Consider the following 10,480-nt stretch of genomic DNA (forward strand, 5'->3'; position numbering starts at 1 on the left):
CACGTTTGACAGGCCTCTGGATGGGAAGGACATTGTAGTGTTGTCGTCACCACGTAGTCCTTGGCCCCAGCGTCCACAAATGCCTGCACCACCTGGGGTTGAGACTCAGCCGCCAGTTCTTGCGCGACCGCGAAAAGCGTATCAGTATGTCCGTTGCATCGATTGTGAAGTCGCGTTAGTGGCCTGTTGTCGGTCACCTGGTGGTATAGCCAAGGTGGCCTGGTAACGACGCAGGCTGGAGATGTGGGTAGTGAACGACCCATGTAATTTCCTAACGCCGCTGCCTCAGCAACAAAGGTGAGTTTATGCATGCGGGCGGACCGACGCTGATGGACAAGCTCATCCAAGGTGTTGACTTGAGCTTCAGCCTGAAGAGCCGGGATCGGTGTTATCCTAGGGAGGCAGGTAATTGCACGCATTGCGGCTCGGTTAACTGCCTCAAGTCGAGCCCACTCCGCCTGGTTCAGGTGTTGGAATTGTGCCTGGTAAACAAGCCGAGGCTGGAGTACAGACCGCACCAGTAGACGGGCCATTTTGGAACAGGAGCCACCAGACTTCTGTGAGATGCGTCGGATGAGGTGGAGCATCTGTCCCGCTTTTTGGCGAGCTGAACGTATCCACATAGACGCTGACCCAGACGCATAAATTTCTAATCCAAGCACGCGAAGTGAGGTGGCAGTGCGTACGGGTACGGGTACTTGAACCTCGTCGTAACGCTTTCGAAGTTGTGCGACGTCACTCGAAGACGAAACTGCTCTGATGTCAATCAGTGCCCGCAGGTGGTCTTGAACAATCCTAGTCTGATCGCCGAACCGCTTCAGGAGTATTTCTACTGCGTCATAATAGCACTGTTCTGTAACGGGGAGCCCAGTTACTGCGGAAGCGGCCGATCCGGTAAGCAGGCTGGTCAAATAATGAAACTTTTCAGTCGCTCGCAGTTTCGAATTCTTGTGTATAGCGTGCTCAAATTGACTCCAGAATCTGGTCCAATTATGACGATCTCCATCAAACTTCGTCAGTTCTATGGTCGGTAGCTTCGTTTTGGTGGTTGCGGTTTCGCTAGGCGGCGGTCTCGTTAAAGAAGGCGAAACGAGCGACTCACCAGCCTGTTCGCCTCGAGATCTGTGTTGAAGCTCCGCTCTTATCTTCACCACCTTGTCGTTGTAGGAAGTCGTGTTGGAAGTCTCTTCGGTGACCATTTCGTCCATGATGTCCCCCAAAATGTCCTCGTCCAGCTTCAGGATGGGTCGATACATGGCCTCGATCCTATCCAAGGATACCGCTGCGTCCATCGCCGTGGTCAGGGTGCCACTTCGGAGGCCGTCTTCTATCTCCGTCAAGAAGGCGGAAAGCTTGTCGCGAAGGGCAGTTCGTCGCCGCAGCTTGCGCTCGATTGAAATCATCCTTGGTCCTTGGAGGTAGGTCCGCCGGTCAGTCAAGCAGAAGCCGTCGAAGAAAAGCTATCGGTCCTGCTTGTCGGTGTCGGCCTGGCAGACACGAGTCCCGGGTCGTTTCGGCACCAAGTTGTGGGATCCGTCGACCCCCAAGGACAAGACTCAAGCGTCGAGGGGGAGAGGAGCGACCATCGAGGTCTATGTTTAATGGAACGTCGAAGGGAACAGAAGACGAAGAAAGAATGCGTGCGCTCGGGAAGCGTGAGACATGACCATGCCACCCAAGGGAGATTGACCTAAGTTCACTACAGATAATGGCTGGCCGCACCCGGCCTATGGCGGTCGATGGCGATGCGGCTGTGACCCATTCAAAGAGATTCTACAGGCGGTACTGGGCCTTGATCTCCAGAGCGCCTTTGACAAAGTCTGACACTCAGCGATTCTGCCACAAGTGTCCAAGTTGAACATGGGGAAACGAACATATGGCTGAAACGTGACTTTCTCATGGGTCGCTACACGCAGATATGCGCCCGTGATCTACAACTACCAGAGAAGCAGGTCGGCAGTATGGGCACTCCACAAGGCTCCATGATATCCCCATTGCTTTATAACCTAGTCATGATTGAAGTCGCCAACCGCTTCGAACACGTGGAGGGCGTCCGGCATACCATGTACGCCGACGACGTTACCCTGTGCGTTACGGGCGGTAGCGACGGCAACATCGAAGTTACACTCCAGGAAGCAGTGAATGTCATTTAAGACCAACTCGACAGGACGGGCCTCATCTGTTCCCCTTCTAAATCCGAACTTCTCATCATTCCACCTAAGGGTCGGCAGAAAACACAGTCAACGACTATCATCACAGTTTGCACGGCGGGAGGCCAAGTGATTCCCGAGGTCGACAAGATACGTGTCTTGGGTCTTCTGTTGGAGCGTAACCGCGTCAACGGGGCAACGGTCAACAAGTTAGCGACGTAGGCTGCTGCGGCGGTACATCTCATCCGTCATATCTCCACACGTCAAGCAGGAATGAAAGAGGCAAGTCTCCCCCGTATCGTACAGTCATTTGCCATCAGCGATATCGCATATGTGGCTGCCTTCCATAACTGGCGGCAGTGCGAGCGGGTGAAGGTGGACGCCATCATCCGGAAGACCTACAAGACGGCTTTCGAACTTCTCCAGAGCACAAGTACTGAAAAACTCCCGGCCCTGGGTGTCCACAACACCTTGGACAAGATTGCTGAAGCCCAATGAATCGCCCAGATGGAACGCCTATACGGTACACGGACGGGTCGTCATATTCTCCGACACCTAGGTCTACTATCCACAGAATAAAAGCGGGAGCCCAAGGATCAGAAACCGGATGGTATTCGCAACCGTCTGGTTGTCTGTCCCCTCGCCCGGAATATGAACACCGAGCACAACCAGGAGCGGAGGTTGGCTAGAGCGAAAGCTCTGGTCGATCTTCCTGCCAACGACACCGGTGCCGTGTACGTAGACGCGGCCGAACATCAGGACCAACCCAGTATCTTCGTGGCTGCAGTGGTTCCGGCTGCAACGGGCAATACCAAGTCTACTGCGAGCTTCCGGGCCAGCAGAGCACATCAGGCAGAAGAGGTGGCCGTCTCCCTGGCTATCGCGGACCCCAAGAGCACTACGCTGTTAGTGAGTCTCGGACAGCAGTGATGAACTATGCTCGGAACAATGTGTGCAGCGCTGCGGCGCGTGTCCTTCGCGGGGCGTGTGTGAGTGATGGTGCAGTGTCTATCAAGTGGTTCCCGGCCCATATGGGTCCCAGTGTTTTGTGTAAAAGAACGCAAACCACAACGAGACGGCCAACGCTGTCGCGCGAGAACTAGTGAACCGCGCGGTGGCTATGAGTGCCGGATCCTCGGAATGGCAGCGCTTCGATATTAGCAAGGATCCCATGATCGCCTACAACGACGTTGTGAAATGGCATCGTTTACGCAGGAGGACTATGCCGTCCCCACACCCGGGTTTCACCCGGTCGGAGGCAGTGCTCTACAGACAATTACATAACTGTTCCTAACTGACTCCAGTGCTTGCTAAGCATACATGCCCAGAGGTGTATGAGAGTGACGTGTGCAGATTATGCGCGAAGGAGCGGGCCACAGCGTCCCACATCCTCTGGAACTGTGAAATTTATTCGTGTGAGGCCACTGTGATGACAACGATCCCGCCGCAGTTGAAGCTGCAGCGCGTAGTGGATACTACGATACACCACTTCAGGCCGTCCACCAGGTCGCGGCGGCCCTCGATAGACAGCGACCGGGCAACTCAGCGGGGGAGGGCGCAAGCCTTCCACAACCCGCCGAAAGTACCCGGATGCAGTCTTAAAAGCGCTGACTTGACGACGTCCAGGCGGCGTCGCGGTAACTCGGCACCCATGTAAGGGTAGCCCTACCGTTTGCAGGCTCTCCATGAAGTTGATTTTCTCTCTCTCTCTCTCTCTCTAGAGTGTTCTGGATGCAATTCGACTGTTCGAGAAACCCTTGCGCCGAGAGATAAATGACCGCAGAGCAGACGCCATGGCATTCGACTCGCCAACGCTCACCCGCGCGCGTCACTTTCTTGACTCCTGCTTCGCCGCCTGTGCATTCTTTGAGTTGTTAGGGGAGCACAAGTTCGCTCCAATAAACTTGTTTTCCTGGAAGACGACTGCGTCGTCTTTGGCTTCGTGACATCAGGTGGTCGTGCTAGGTACGCACCCTTTACGCTCCATACGACCTCTGGAAGCCGCCAAGCCAATCAAACTAGACACAGCCGCCAACTGTCTGAGTTCGGTCTTCGGCCAGCTGAGCCAAAGAGAACGACCGCTTCCACCACCATGGTGCGAGAAGCAACGTCGCCAATCGTCCTGCATTAGCCCCGGGAACCGCCATCGTTCCGGGGAGCCCCCGCTGGAGACCCAGAAGAATGCTTGGAGAAGCTGGAGCGCGTCCGCATCTTCAAACAGGTGGGACGATGAAGAAACTTTCCGGCACGTCTTTTATTCGAAGATGCAGCTTGAACTTGGTTCGAGAACCACGAGAGCTGTTTGACCAACTAGCTCTTTCGCTACCGCCGGAAAATTGACCAATTTTAGGTGTCCAAGAAAACATATTTCTCCTGCTTGGTTAGACAGTAGTAGAAAAAAATTAGATTATACATTTTGTAGGGAAACATTTCAAACACACTCCCTAGAAAAAATGTCGACTTGCGCGGAACAGTTTGTCAGATATAAAAAAAAATTTAGCATGCACGGTGCTCGTGTCATGCGGTGAAGCCCAACCTCCAATTCAAAATGTGCGATTTCGGGTGGTTTCCTGGAATAAATCTGGCGGTTTGACATTATCAGAGGCACCAATTAGCCCCCACATAACGTAAAAACATCTTCTCAATGACTGACTTTGCATTTACAGCGAGCACAATATTTGGAACAAGCACGCGATGCGGAAAAAAAACATGCATGAAGTTGAAAAGGGAACGCCGTGGTTGATGCTTGTTGACGTTCACGGTCAGTTATCTCTCAAAACATAAAGCTGAGCTTTATTATCATCTTCTTACTCGCAATTATAGCCTTGCTCGCAATTATAGCCTTGCTCGCAATAGCCTTACTCGCAATTATAACCTTGCTCGCCTTGATTCGCTAGAATCGCGCCCTGCGATCTTTGGCCGAGTAGCAGCTGCGCGATGAAAAAGATCAGCAGAGTGAGCCTCCTTTATTGCAGCGCCTTCTAACAGTTTTCAAATGAAACAGTACAAAAACTTATCGGTGACTCTGTCCCAATAGACAGTTCAACTAAGCACAGCATTAGACACCCGAATATACCCTCGCATGGAAACGAAACTGGAAGTCGAACAGCTCGCAGTGTAAGGCCAGTTTGGAGCGCTATATTCGGCGGAACAGATATCTGGCGACTGGGTGTGATCTTTTGACTTGCATCTGAAGTTCTTATCGCAGAAATCGGGTTAGGCTGGAGGGAAATCAGGAGCGGCGTGCATTGTTCCAGGATCAGTCGCGGACGCTCCAGGAGCCATGGCAGGTAGCCTTGAAGTTGGGTAACTGCGTAGTAGCGCTGAATATGAATTTCGCAATGCGGAAACGAACCCGAAATTGTTGTAAACTGTTCGCGAATGGTCCTGGGGTAAGTAGAACTACCACAGAACTTAGAATAACGTGCGCAAAGGCAATAATACTGCCAAAAATCATAAAGTAGCTTCGAAACAAGGAACTGCTTGGCATTTTCAGCCGAATTCTTGGATTATTACTGTCAGAGCGCGAACCTGACGATTGAAGATCGTTCGCTGCAGGGTCACCATTCACTCCCTGATAGCAAGAAATAAAAGCTGGTGCAGAGCAATTACGAGTGGCACGCATTCTTCGTTGGTAGCAGTGACGCGCGATGACCATGCCCCTTTTCCACACCTAGGTGATTCAAAAACGTGTCAAAAACCATGTGTTCATTGAAAAATGAAAACAAAACTCATTTTGAAACGCCATTTTCTAATCTAACTCCGAACAGCTTTACTTGTTCGAGCAACGCCTGGAACGCTATAAAAAGGCGCTCCCAAAGTATCGATCAAATTGATCGATTTTGAATTGGCGCGGTAGCAAAACAGCTAGACTCATTTCAAGAGGGTGTTCCTTAAGAACTTCACTAGCGTGGTGAGAAAAAAAGGAGCTGTGTTTCTGCTTGAAACTCCAACGCAACGCCCCAATGCAATAGTCGTGATCTTCATTAAAGAAATGAAGGGAATATTTCGCAGCGCGGAGCCGGAAATGACGGAAGAAAAGATACTGAGATTCCTTATTCGAGGAGTAAAGCAAGAACTCTTCGCTTGCCTTGTCCACAACCCCCCTGAAACTGTGGACGAACTCGCGGCTGAAGCTGCCGCGATGGAGAAGACGCTCGAACTTCGAGTGTGGCAGTACGACCAACCTGTCAACGCGCTGTTCTCGGAGACCATCGGTGCCGCAACTGTAAGCTCGGATACATTGCGCGAGACCGTCAAGTAGTCGTCAGGCAGGGGCTTCGGCAGCTTTTTCCTACGACGCATCAACCTCAAGTGGCTTCCCCGACTGATCTCATTCGAGAAGAGGTTAAACAGGCACTGAGGATTTCTACGCTTTTGAAGCACCGCGCGAGCCACAAGCGATGACCTACTCCGCAGCTCTTCGTAGACCCGGCCCTGCTCTAACCCGTCGTGAAGAGGCCCCGCCATACCGCGGTCCACTGTCGCCCGCCCGACCCCCTGCCGTCCAATGCCAGACGCCAAGGAAGACCGACGTGTGGTGAACGCCCGATAATCGGCCGCTGTGAAACCACTGCGTAGAGGCCGACCGCATCTACCGTCGCTGAATTTACAACAGGCTCGGTTTGCGAGGATTCTCCGTCGACGTATTCCACCCCCTACCCGGCAAGCGCCATACTGAGATCGAAGAATACCTGTCCAACACCAACCAAGGTCCAGCGCGTTTCAACCGTTCGCCGTACCCGTACCAATCGCCCAACCACCGTAGCACTGCTGACTTCTCACGTGGAAGGTACCCCAGCCTACGCGGGGAAAACTAAAAACAGCAACGTCTAGAGGTGAAGTTGCACAACGGTGGAACAACGAAACCCTCCAATGACGCAAGGACACACCGAACAAAGTGCACTCAGCCCGACGACCTGATTTTACCTGGATGTGACTCCCGAACACGACAGCTTAACGGTGCGACGCATACCCTACATGACCGGTCCTACCAGTGAGTAGCCGACTTCAACGATGACGCATAGTTCCCGGTCGTCAAAACGTACAAACCGAGATACGACGCCCCGAAGCACCCGGAACTCGAGGAAGGCGGCGTCCGACGTCCAGTTTTCCATTCCCGGCTTTGATGTAGTCGCCCGCATGGACACGGCAGCCGACTACTCAGTAATGAGCAGATTATTTGCATCTAAGCTGAAGAAAGTTACGACCATATGGGACGGTCCGCACATACGCACAGCGGGAGGCCATCTCCTAACGCCAAATGGAACGTGCACATCACGCGTCACCATAGACGGCACCACGTACCCTGCCGCGTTCGTCATTTTGCCTAACTGCTCCCGCGACGTAACTCTTGAAATGGGCTTTTTGACGGACAACGGTGGAATAATTGATCTAATGAACAAGTCGTTTACTTTTCCTCCGATCACCCCATGACGCCGGAACCGAACCGCAAACACCTACCTAGCTGCTGTGAGGATGGCCGATGATCATGTCACCCTGCCACCCCGCGCAAGCTTGATGATCACCGTCTAGTGTGAAGATGCTTCTCCTGACGTCGACGCTATTGTAGAGAGTTACCAAAGGTTTCTTATCGACAGCGGTGTCTCTGTCGCGAGAGACATTGCGCGCTTTAAGAAACGCCAATCCCACGTTTTGGTCACTAATTTCGCCGAGGAATACCAGCATTTAAACAAGGGCGCTAAAATTGCGTTCCTAAAAGAAACGCTAGAAGCAAGTGACGTAATCGCGGTCGCCGGCTTTAAACACACACCCGAAGATACGTTCGAGCTTATGCATCTTTTGAACGTGAGTCCAGTGCTACCGCAAGAAGAACGGAACAATTATTGGCTTTGCTGTGTCGCTACAAACGAGTGTTTTTCGTCGAACTCAAAATTGCGTCAGACAGCGCTAGCGAAGCACCGAATTATAATCGAAGATGGAGCCAGACCGACCCGACAGTCACCGTACCGCGTGTCTTCACAGGAGCGGAAAGCCATCCGGACGGAAGTGGAAGAAATGCTCAGCGACGACATTATAGTACAGCCATCGAAATGCCCCACGGCTGCGCCGGTTGTACTCGTGAAGAAAAAGGACGGCACATTAAGGTTTCGCGTTGACTACCGGCGACAGAAAAAATCACGAAAAAGGACGCGTACCCCCCGCCCAGAACCGACGACGCCCTGGACCACCTGTTCCACGCGAAGTACTTCTCATTGATGGATCTAAAGGCATGCTACTGGTTGAGGGAGACCGAGAGAAGACGGTGGGGCAATCTGCTGCACCCGCACGTGTAGCACAGTGAAGAGAATAAAGCGCTCTTGCCACGTGCCTCACGCCCTGCACCTGACGTCATGCGGGTGTACCTAGGCAGAGCACTTCCTATTGCATTGTCGTGGTTTCTGAATGATGAAGCAACTTCATCTTGCCACGCCATTGCGACGAATCGGTCTGCCTATTTCCATGCCCGTACTACTATCTTTTGGGGTCACGTACATCACTGGGATATTGTAACCGAGGGGTGGCTGCAGCCATTCATGCATACGTTTCCGAGACCAGGCGCCTGCACTGCTAGCTTTGATTCTTGCATGTACTTTTTCCGGTCCAGAGAGCTGATTTGTTCTATCCAAAACTCTACTTAGAACTTTCAACCAATTCCATTTTCTCTCTTTCTGCGTCTAAATCGCTAGGTTTATAATTTTCCAGTATTTTAGTCGGGCGCATCACCCCTACTTACGCCAGATTCCTGGCCAATCCCCCACGTGGGTATGTTTGAAGTCACCAGGAACAACGACAACAAGCATTCCATACAGCATTGATACTGCGCGACCTACGCTGTGCTTCACGGAAAATGAGTACGCCTGTCCACTCGTCTGCCAGTCGCAAAATCGCTGAGGGTACAGAGGCACTACGGCAAGCCGAAAAGAGCTTAAAAACAGGCCTGCTGAAATGGAAGCCGGACTTCGATAATGCTGCGAACGAGTTCACTAAAGCAGCAACGTGCTTCAAGGCAGCGAAATCCCTGGAGCAATGCAAGGATGCCCATCTCCGCGCAGCCGATTGCTACCTCAAGAACGGATCGTTGTTCTCCAGTGGCAAGCAGCTAGAACAAGCCGCATTAGTAAGCCGGGACATGGGCAGTCTAAACGTGACAGCTGAGCTTATCGACAGGGCATCTCGGTTGTATATTGACTCAAAAAGCCCTGACACAGCAGCTTTGGTTTTGGAACGTGGAGCAAAAATTGTCGAAAGCAAGTTTCCTGGAGTGGCAGTTGAGTTCTTCAACAGGGCATCTGAAATAGTTTCCGTTGAAGATCGCCCAAGGCAATCCGCTGAGTTCTGTGGGCACGCAGTTCGGCTACTGCTGAAGATGGCAAAGTGGGACGAGGCAGCGGAGGCCATCTCGCGCCAGAAGCAGCTGCTCGCCGAGGCCCAGGATGAGCGCGCTGTGGGGCGGCTGGTCGTGGCCCTGGTGCTGGTGCACCTGGCACGAGACGACTTTGTCGCAGCTAGCAAGGCCCTGGACCATGACGGAGGCTTTCTGGAGGCGGAAGAACAGGAAACGCTGTCGTTCCTGCTTAAGGGGTGCGATGAAGGGGACCCGGACATGGTTATTCGCGCCCTGCGTGCACCGTTTCTGAAGCACATGGACACTGAATATGCCAAGCTTGCAACGATGCTGGGCCAACAAGTTGCTGAATCTGCCAAGAAGGCCGTGCCAGAATCTCGACCCAGCGGTGACGTCACTGAGGATACCAGAGCCACGGATGTGGACGCAGTTGACAGGCCTGGCCAGGATCACCTGGAAGTTCCGGAATCAGCCGCTGGTGGGGACTCTGACGATGAATACGCTTGCGGTCTTCTTTAAGACTGCCTTCTCATGGGGACCTTTTTTCTCATTCAGTTTAACGCTTTCATTGGTGCCCTTTTTTATGCCTTTCGCTCCATATTGGCTGTGCTTAATAGTGCCCTGTGCAACATCAATGTGATCTGAGTGCTAAAGCCGTAGAAGATGAAAACTGCATGGTGTCTGGTAATAGTTTTCAGTGGAAGACTTGCAATGCAATAAGAAAATCTGCCATAGGTGGCTTGCGTATGTAAAACACCATTTTTCTTTTAATATTTCTTAAGATGATATTGTACTAACGCTTACGCATAATTGCAGGAAACGCTTAGTTTGTTACGAACTATTTTATTTGTCGTCGTTTGTAGTATCAGGACCGGTTCTAGAAATTTCGCTTCAAATATAGGTGGAACACATCATGGATGGGGCCTTCATCAGGTAAACTCGTATAAAAAGCTCTTTTTTTTCCCATTCATGTGCTATAGTG

At 52.1% G+C, this 10,480-nt stretch overlaps 1 pseudogene; it reads left to right on the top strand.

The window, feature by feature from the left end:
- The first annotated feature begins 9,000 nt into the window (after positions 1 to 9,000).
- On the top strand, positions 9,001 to 10,017 carry LOC144167522 (gamma-soluble NSF attachment protein pseudogene; annotated as a pseudogene).
- The last annotated feature ends 463 nt before the right edge of the window (positions 10,018 to 10,480 follow it).

This window comes from Haemaphysalis longicornis, unplaced genomic scaffold, assembly GCF_048455015.1.
Source record: "Haemaphysalis longicornis isolate Haplotype H1 unplaced genomic scaffold, Haemaphysalis longicornis Haplotype H1 scaffold_2, whole genome shotgun sequence".
NCBI lineage: Eukaryota > Metazoa > Arthropoda > Arachnida > Ixodida > Ixodidae > Haemaphysalis > Haemaphysalis longicornis.